This window comes from Nuphar pumila, chromosome 13 (genome assembly GCF_984573655.1).
Source record: "Nuphar pumila chromosome 13, dmNupPumi1.hap1.1, whole genome shotgun sequence".
NCBI classification, from domain to species: Eukaryota; Viridiplantae; Streptophyta; class Magnoliopsida; order Nymphaeales; family Nymphaeaceae; genus Nuphar; species Nuphar pumila.
Window position 1 is genome coordinate 69140430 of NC_143261.1, and position 9784 is coordinate 69150213.

Consider the following 9784-nt stretch of genomic DNA (forward strand, 5'->3'; position numbering starts at 1 on the left):
AAACCTAGCTAACTATATGAATGTTAAAAATCATCAAGGAAGCATAATGAAACATTTTTATATATGTCGTTTTATGAGAATAGCTCAATCCATCTCTCGGATGAGTTCTTTCTTCAAACGACTCCCGATTCGGATTATAGAATCACATCAAGGGGAAAAGAAGTGCACCTTGCTTCGTTATGCAGCGTAGGAGCTCTTGAAAGAGGCAGCTATCACGAGCTTCCTTCGTCCTTCGCTCCAAGCTTCGGATGGTCCACCAAAATCGAGCTCTGTTGGAATTGAATTGGCCACAGCACGAGCTTTACTCCACCTTCTTCAATGCGCCAAAGGGGGCACGATTTCCAAGGTTCAAAATCAGATGTTAGGAAGGCTAGGTCGGATTTTCCAAGTTCACAAGAGCTAAAAAAAATGATCTCTTTTTTTTTTAGGCTGGGCGTGAACCCTTGTTTTTATAACTTTTCTGAAAAATTTTGAAATTCAAACAGGTTCAATCTGAGCCCTCCATGTGGCGCCATCTCAGAGGGTGCCATCTGAGGGGTTTGAAATTCGAATTTGTCTTCTGCAGGGAGCCCTCAGGTGGCGCCACCTCAAAAGGTTATTTTGATTTTTTGAGAAAAATAAAAAAATGGAAATTTTGTGGGTGAGACACCTCAGCAGGGGGAATTTGGAATTTTTCAAAAGTTTGCCTGATTCTCTCTGCAGGGAACTCCCAGAAGGCGCCACCTCAGAGGGTGCTCTCTTGGAATTTGAAATTCAAACTCACATTTTGTAGGGAGTCCTCAGGTGGCGCCACCTCATGGTGGGCTACCTTTATTAAAATAAAATAAAAAATAAAAATGGAGCCAAGTGGAGTCCTGGAATGGTGCCACCTCAAAAGGTGATCTGAGGTGTAAAGTTGGAACAGTAGGGGCATGCCATGTGGCGCCACCTCTGGGGAGTTCAAATGTTTGAAATTTTGCTTTTCTGCAGGAAAGGAGGGGCTGACATGTGGCATTTCCTCAGAGTGGCTCCTACGATGCCATGTGGCAGGAGAACATGAAGGGAGGAAGCAAAATGCGCCACCTCATGGGGGGGGGGGTTTCTACTTTTTCTGGTGCAGGGAGGTCTGGACATGTGGCGGACAAGTGTCAGCTGTCTGGAGAGGCTTCCTCAAATGGCGCCACCTCAGGGGGGAGTTTGAAATTCAAATGGAGGTTGGCCCTGGAGGAATGGAGGGTGGACATGTGGCGCCACCTCAGGGTGGCTCCTACAATGCCATGTGGCAAGAGGGAGGAAAAGGAGGGAAAGGGACATGTGTCTCCTACTTTTCTGAAAAAGTAGGGAGAGGACATGTGTCCTCTACTTTTTCTGAAGGAATGAGAAGGAGACATGTGTCACCTTCTTTTCCTGAAAGAAGTAGAAGATGACACGTGGCAGAGGGGAGAGAAGGTGGGCCAAGCCATGTGGCGCCATCTCAGACAGGATGAAAAGGTAGGAGTTCAGGATTTGCGCCACCTATGAGGAGTTTTGAACTTTTGAATTCTAGTTTTTCTGAAGAAAGCAGAAAATGACACATGGCACTTGCTTTTTCTGAGGAAATGAGAGCTTGCCGTGTGTCCTCTACAGGAGACACTCCAGATGGCGCCACCTCAGAGGAGACAAGCCTACTTTTTCTGTAGGAATTTAGGAGTGACACATGTCTCCTACTTTTCTGAGAAAAGTAGGGAGAGGACATGTGTCAGGCTACTTTTCTAGAAGGAAGGAGGGGTTGACACGTGTCCTCTGCAGGAGACACACTTCAAGTGGCGCCACCTCAGAGGAGACAAACTCCACTTTTTCTAGACAGGACAACCTATGACACTTGTCATCTTCTGGTAATCTTGGAATGACACATGGCGCAGGATGGATAGGGTGACACATGGCAGAAAAATGGGATGACATGTGGCGGCTTCTGAAGGTAGACCCACACTGACACGTGGCAGAAGAGGGAAGGTGACATGTGGCACCAACTCTAGGTGAACCCTATGCTGACACATGGCATGTAAATGGGAGGAGAGAGAAATGACAAGTGGCACCAATCCAGGGGACAAGGCTCCTATATTTTTGGGTTTTTCAAAATTCAAATTTTCAAAAGAAAAGCTTGTGTGACACCACCTCAGTGTGGGTCCCACATTGCTTCTTTATTGAAATAAGGATAAAACAACAACTTCTTTTTGGAATTTTCATAAAAATTTGGACTAATGGGCAAAACAGGAATTTTGGAAAGAGTTGGCCCTTGTAGGGCGATTTTGTAAAAGAAAGATATTTGAAATTGTCAAAAAGGGCAAAATCTGAGGTGAAGTGACTGAAATCCACATTGAAAACTATCCAGATGGTTTTCCTGAGGAAATATTTTGAAATTCAGAGCCCTAGGGGCAAAATGGGAAAAATTGATAATTTTGAAGACCCAGGGTTTTGAAATCAATTTTGAAAAGAGTTAAAATTCTAATCTGGATTGAAGATTTTGAAATCAAGAGTTCTGGACCTCGAAATGACATGCTGTGCAGTGCAGTGATATGAAATGCTCATGCAATGATATGCAATGTCATGTCCTATGCAATATAATCTTGAATCAAGACTTGGAGATGTCTGTCTCCTGTCAGGAATAAAATTTTGAATATCTGAGTTAAAATTAGAGAAATTTTGAGAGTTGCAGATGAAATTTGGACTTTTGCAAGGTCCGGCTCAGAAAATGACCATTTTGCCCTCCAGCGATTTCAGAGGCTGGATGTTGATGCTTGGTGGAAATGTTGGGGAGGTGAGTGAAAATTTGGGGTGTTTACAGATGCCCCTCTTTGCTACTAAGCCGGCTCATGGCCGAGCTTAGTGGCAAAGAAAAACACACCAAATTTGGGCTATACATAAAAATAATGCCCCAGTTAGAAGGATCTGACTGGGTGTGAAGAAATTAGCCCGAGGAAGATGGTCAATATGAAGCGAAGAATGGAGAGAAAAGATTCACTCTATGAGAGTGAAGTTCAGGTTTATGCCCTTAACCTGGATGGGACAGAAATACCTCGCATGGAACGAAGCTCAGGTTTTGACCCTTGACCTGATTGGGGAATGGAATATCTCATCGAAATGAGACTCAGGTTTGTACCCTTAACCTGATCGGGCGGAAGATGAAATACCTCTTTGATTGAGGCTCAGGTTTGTACCCTTATCCTGATCGGGCGGAAAATGGAATACCTCTTCGACGGAGGCTCAGGTTTGTACCCTTATCCTGATCGGGCGTTGAAATGGAATACCTCATCAAAGGAGGCTCAGGTTTGTACCCTTATCCTGATCGGGCGGAAAATGAAATACCTCTTTGATTGAGGCTCAGGTTTGTACCCTTATCCTGATCGGGCGGAAAATGAAGTACCTCTTTGAATGAGGCTCAGGTTTGTACCCTTATCCTGATCGGGCGGAAAAATGGAATACCTCTTTGATCGAGGCTCAGGTTTGTACCCTTATCCTGATCGGGCGGAAAAATGAAATACCTCTTTGATTGAGGCTCAGGTTTGTACCCTTATCCTGATCGGGCGTTGAAATGGAATACCTCATCAAAGGAGGCTCAGGTTTGTACCCTTATCCTGATCGGGCGGAAAATGAAGTACCTCTTTGAATGAGGCTCAGGTTTGTACCCTTATCCTGATCGGGCGGAAAAATGGAATACCTCTTTGATCGAGGCTCAGGTTTGTACCCTTATCCTGATCGGGCGGAAAAATGAAATACCTCTTTGATTGAGGCTCAGGTTTGTACCCTTATCCTAATCGGGCGTTGAAATGGAATACCTCATCAAAGGAGGCTCAGGTTTGTACCCTTATCCTGATCGGGCGGAAAATGGATGGAATCCTCGAAGGAAGAGACCATGATGGAACCTTTGGATTTTGCACAATAAATCCAATAGGGTTTTTGCAAAAGGAAGGAAAATGGGGTCCCTAAAGCTTGAAAAGGGATTGGTTTTGGGCGTCTCATTGCTGAGACTAAAATCAGCTTTTGAAATTGCCTTTTGCGGGAAATGATTGGTGGTTCGACCTCGAACCGAAATGGGACTGTCTATGGTGGGACAGTGGGGACACAGGGAAGTGTGCAAATTTGAGAGTTCATGCTCTCAAAGAAGGGAAGGAATCAAGTCCTTAGGAGGGATTTAAAATTGGTGTCAGGATGCATCGAAGACGGATATCGAGCTCTCACTTCATGTCAGGATAGCTAGAAAATATTGTCAAAATGTTGGAAATTTTGCTGTTGATTCAAAATATTTGAAAATATTGCACATTGTTGCAAAGATATTCCTTCTTTTCTACCTAAAGCATTACCTCCAAACAAGGTTCACTTTGTAGAATCGAGACTTGAAATCCAAATTGCTTGCAATTGACCTTCTTCAAGGAAGTTATCAATTTCCTTTATATGAGCAGGAAAGAGAATTTGATATTATGAAAGCAATTGATGAGAGAATATTGATAATAGAATTTCACAAAGTTAAAGAGGATTCTTGATAAATTTGGCAGTTTGATATCCTGAGGGCTTCTCTCATGATAATCTGTCTGCACTCTTTTGGCTCTCTGGGTTTTGGCTGCATTCTCCTTTATTTTGGAGATGTTCTGACTTTTTCTCTCTTTCTTTTTTTTTCTCTCTTTTTCTCTTTTGGGAAGGGTACGTCACAAACTCCTTCAACTTGGAGATGTTTCGATCCTTCTTGGACGATGGGTTTGGAGATCTTTGGCTGATAGCTGAAATTAAATATCTTTTAGGGATTGTCGAGAGGTTCATCGCATCTGCCTTCATCTCGACAGTGCTTTGGACTTTCCCTGGAAGGATCCGTCACAAACTCCGTCATCTTGGAGATGTTTCGAATCTTCTTTGGCCCCGGGGGTCTACTCGCCTAATTCGCCTTTATCTTGACGACAGGTGAGAGATCCCTTTTGCGGATATTTAATTGCGGCTTAGGTGATTTTGAGGAAACAGGGTTAGGGCGAATTCTCTCTTTTCTAGCACTCAGGATATTTCCACTGCCTCGTCTTTACAAGAATAGCCTTTAAAGATGCGCCATTGACTGCGATCAATATCGATCATCTACGGCTTTTCAATAACATTGAATCTTCTTTTCTGGCCATATCGAGGACTTTATCCTTCATCCTTTTGGTCGGCCAATAAAAGGAATTTGAATTTTGAATCTCTTTTCGCAAAAGCTTCACTCTTTTGGAAGTAATGCTGAAGGTAAATTGAGATAAAGATTTGTACCATAAAGATCAACAATTGATTGACAAATTGACAAAATTTTCTTGAAATCCTTGGTGAAAATGAGTATTTGAAATCCGGCTCAACACATCCGTGACGAAAATTCTCCTCTCTTTTTCCCCAAAAAGAGAGACTCAGGCTTAGCCCTTACCTGAATGGGAAATGGGAAATACTCCTCTCTTCCCTGAAGAGGAGGTGTTTGCAAAACGAACTTTCGAAGAGAAATTGAGCTTTCGTCAAAGCTCCCTAATATTAGGCTTCTCTTATGGAAAGGGGGCCGATAATAGTGAGGTCTGAAAATTGGGTCATGAAAGGAACGAGTCCATCACACTCTCCCTGCAAAGAGGGTCTTTCATGACGAAGATGGTCTAGTATGAAATTGGGGGGTCACAAGAAAAGCGAGTCTCCGTCGAGCCTCTCCCTTAAAAAGGGTTTCTTGTGTGAAATTGGAAATTGTTTTGCAAACGGTTCACAAAGACGCGAGTCCCTTCAAACTCTCCCTGACAAGGGGCTAAGTGAACAAATTGGATAGCATGCGAAAAAACGAGCTCCCTCGAACTCTCCCTAAAAGGGTCTCTCGCAAGAGAAAATGATTGAAATTGGATATTGAGATTGATTGACCCGAAGGTCAAAATTGAAAATTGGAAAAATTGGTTGCTGAAAATTGAATGACCCGAAGGTCGAAATTGGATGACCTGATGGTCGAAATTGAGAATTGATTTGACCACAAAGGTCGAAATTGAGAATTGGTTGACCGAAAGGTCGAAATTGTGTGACCTGAAGGTCGAAATTGAGAATTGAGTGACCTAAAGGTCGAAATTGTGTGACCCGAAGGTCGAAATTGAGAATCGATTTGACCAGAGGTCGAAATTTGGAAATTGATTGACCCGAAGGTCGAAAATTGGAAATTGGTTGACCCGCAGGTCGAGAATTGGAAATTGGTAATTGAAATTGGAAATCAGAGGTCTAAATTGGAGAATTGCCTGATTTGAGGATTTAAATTGAAATTTAGAGAGCAAAATATCAAATTTGAGCAATTGACAGACCCTGAAATGACTTGGATCAATAAAAGAGAATGATGAGTTCGAGTCAGAGCTCGAATACAATATAGAGATCACGAGTCGGAACCCGAATCAACAGAGGAAAATGGAAGGCTCGAATCAGAGCTCAAATAAGATAATGAGATCACGAGTCGGAACCCGGATCAACAAAGGAAATGAAGGACTTGAGTTAGATCTTGGATAAGATAAAGAGAACTCGAGTCAGAACCCGGATTAATAAAAAAAAATGAAGAGCTCGTATCTGAGCTCGAATGGATAAAGAGATCTCGAGTCGGAACCCGGATCAACAAGAGAAAATGAAGAGTTCGAGTCAAGGCTCGAATAAAGTATAGAGATCACGAGTCGGAACCCGGATCAACAAAGGAAAATGAAGAACTCGAATGAATAGAGAGATCTCGAGTCGGAACCCGGATCAACAAGACAAAATGAAGAGATCGAGTCAAGGCTCGAATAAAGTAGAGAGATCACGAGTCGGAACCTGGATCAACAAAGGAAAATGAAGAGTTCGAGTCAAGGCTCGAGTAAAGTAGAGAGATCACGAGTCGGAACCCGGATCAACAAAAGAAAATGAGGAGTTCGAGTCGAGGCTCGAATAAAGTAGAGAGATCACGAGTCGGAACCCGGATCAACAAAGGAAAATGAAGAGTTCGAGTTAAGGCTCGAGTAAAGTAGAGAGATCACGAGTCGGAACCCGGATCAACAAAGAAAAATGATTGGTTCGAGTCAAGGCTCGAATAAAGTAGAGAGATCACGAGTCGGAACCCGGATCAACAAAGGAAAATGAAGAGTTCGAGTCAAGGCTCGAATAAAGTAGAGAGATCACGAGTCGGAACCCGGATCAACAAAGGAAAATGAAGAGTTTGAGTCAAGGCTCAAATAAAGTAGAGAGATCACGAGTCGGAACCCGGATCAACAAAGGAAAATGAAGAGTTCGAGTCAAGGCTCGAGTAAAGTAGAGAGATCATGAGTCGGAACCCGGATCAACAAAGGAAGATGAAGAGTTCGAGTCAAGGCTCGAATAAAGTAGAGAGATCACGAGTCGGAACCCGGATCAACAAAGGAAAATGAAGAAATTGAGTCAAGGCTCGAATAAAGTAGAGAGATCACGAGTCGGAACCCGGATCAACAAAGGAAGATGAAGAATTCGAGTCAAGGCTCGAGTAAAGTAGAGAGATCACGAGTCGGAACCCGGATCAACAAAGGAAAATGGAGAGTTCGAGTCAAGGCTCGAATAAAGTAGAGAGATCACGAGTCGGAACCCGGATCAACAAAGGAAGATGGAGAGTTCGAGTCAAGGCTCGAATAAAGTAGAGAGATCACGAGTCGGAACCCGGATCAACAAAGGAAAATGAAGAATTCGAGTCAAGGCTCGAATAAAGTAGAGAGATCACGAGTCGGAACCCGGATCAACAAAGGAAGATGGAGAGTTCGAGTCAAGGCTCGAATAAAGTAGAGAGATCACGAGTCGGAACCCGGATCAACAAAGGAAGATGGTTTGAATAAAAACCCGAGTCGGAACTCGGTTTTCCAAGAGGTTGAAAATGTGCCAGCTTGAATACTGGATTTTGAAATAATACCAGTTCGAGTGCTGGGTTTTGGTTCAGTATTGGCGATGATCTTTGGATCATTAGGAATTGTGATGGGACTGTTTGTTGAAATCCCAATACTGACCGGATTGTTATTAATGCAATTGCATGCCAATGAATATGAGTTGATGCATATGAATTTACCTGTGCCTGAAATGAGGAATTTGTTTATCCTGCCTGCATATAGAATAAAATTTTAAAATGCCCCAGTGTAACTGGGGAAGAAAGTTGGATCATTATTTGAAAGAAACAGGAAGGATTACAAGAGAAGAATAAATGTTTCAAGTATAAAACTTTTTCAAGTGTCGAGCATTAATAGGATCTGGCAATTCTACTCCATCGGCATTGATGAGCCGATATGAGTTGCGGGATAATGCTTCTTTGACAACATAAGGGCCTTCCCAATTTGGCGACCATTTGCCGCCAGGACGATGCTTGAGATAAGCTGTGGATCGAAGTACTAAATCATTGACTTTGAATCTGCTTTCGATGATAGACTTCGCATATTGCCTGGCTACTCTCTGGCGATAGGATTGAGCATGCTCTGCTGCTTTTAGCCTTCTCTCGTCGGGTAAGTCTAGCTGCACTAGTCGCTGCTGCTGGTATTGATCAAGAGGTAATTGCAGAAGTGAAGCAAATTTCAAAGCGGTCTTCTGAACATGTAGCGGCAATACTACTTCTGTTCCATAGACCAGTTCTGATGGGGTAGCATTCGTTGGTGTACGAATGGTGGTCCGATAGGCCCACAGTGCATCGTGGATCTTCTCATGCCAGTCACGGCCTGTTTCCACAGTTCGCTCCAAGATACGAATTAAAATCTTGTTGGTGGCCTCTGCCTGACCATTCCTTTGAGGATAATATGGAGCGGAAAAATGGTGATAGATCTTGAATTTTGAGCAGAATGTCTTCATCTTTTCATTCTTGAAATGACTGCCATTGTCTGACACAATGTCATGCGGGATGCCGAAACGGCAAAGGATGTTCTTGTGAATAAAAGAGACCACATGTCGGCCTTCTACTGTGCGGAGACTGATGGCTTCTACCCACTTGGTGAAGTATTCTGTTGCGGCAAGGAAATATTTGTGGCCATTTGAAGCTGAAGGAGTGATGGGACCTACAATATCGAAGGCCCACATGGAGAACGGCCATGGAGAGACGACAGACTGTAAATAAGTTGCCGGAGCATGGATAGAAGGTGCATGTATTTGACATTGCACACACTTCTTCACATAATGATAACAGTCTTGTTGCATAGTTTTCCAGTAGTACCCTGCTCTGATGATTTGCTTGACAAGGGTTTGGTAGCCAACGTGGCCGCCACAAATGCCTTCATGTGCTTCTCGCACGACCTTTTTGGCTTCTTCTTTATCTAAACATCTGGAATACTCTGAACTGAATCCACGACGATAGAGGACATTGGCCAAAATGAAGTATCGAGTAGACATACGCTGGATTGCTTGTTGATCTTTCTTTGAGAGTTCTGGAGGAAATTCACCAGTTTCTATGAAAGTTTTGATGTTGTAATACCAGGGCTTCTTCCTTTGCTCAGCCTGGTTTACTTGTTCCGCTGGAATGAAGGCAGGTTGGTCAAGTCTGCCAATTTCAAAAGAGCGACAAGATTCTCCATTCTTGAATGCCATAATGGAGCCTAAACTGGCTAGGCTATCGGCCACTTGATTAAAATCTCTCTTGATATGAAATAACTGAAATTCTTTGAACTTGCTGACGAGAGCTGAAACAATTTTCTGATAGGGAAATAACTTCTGATCTTTGATTTGCCATTCGGCTTGAACTTGATTGACAACAAGTAATGAGTTGCCGTAGGCATGCACTCTCTTAACATTGAAGTCTAGCAGAATCTTTAGACCTTGAATCAGGGCTTCGTATTCAGCCATA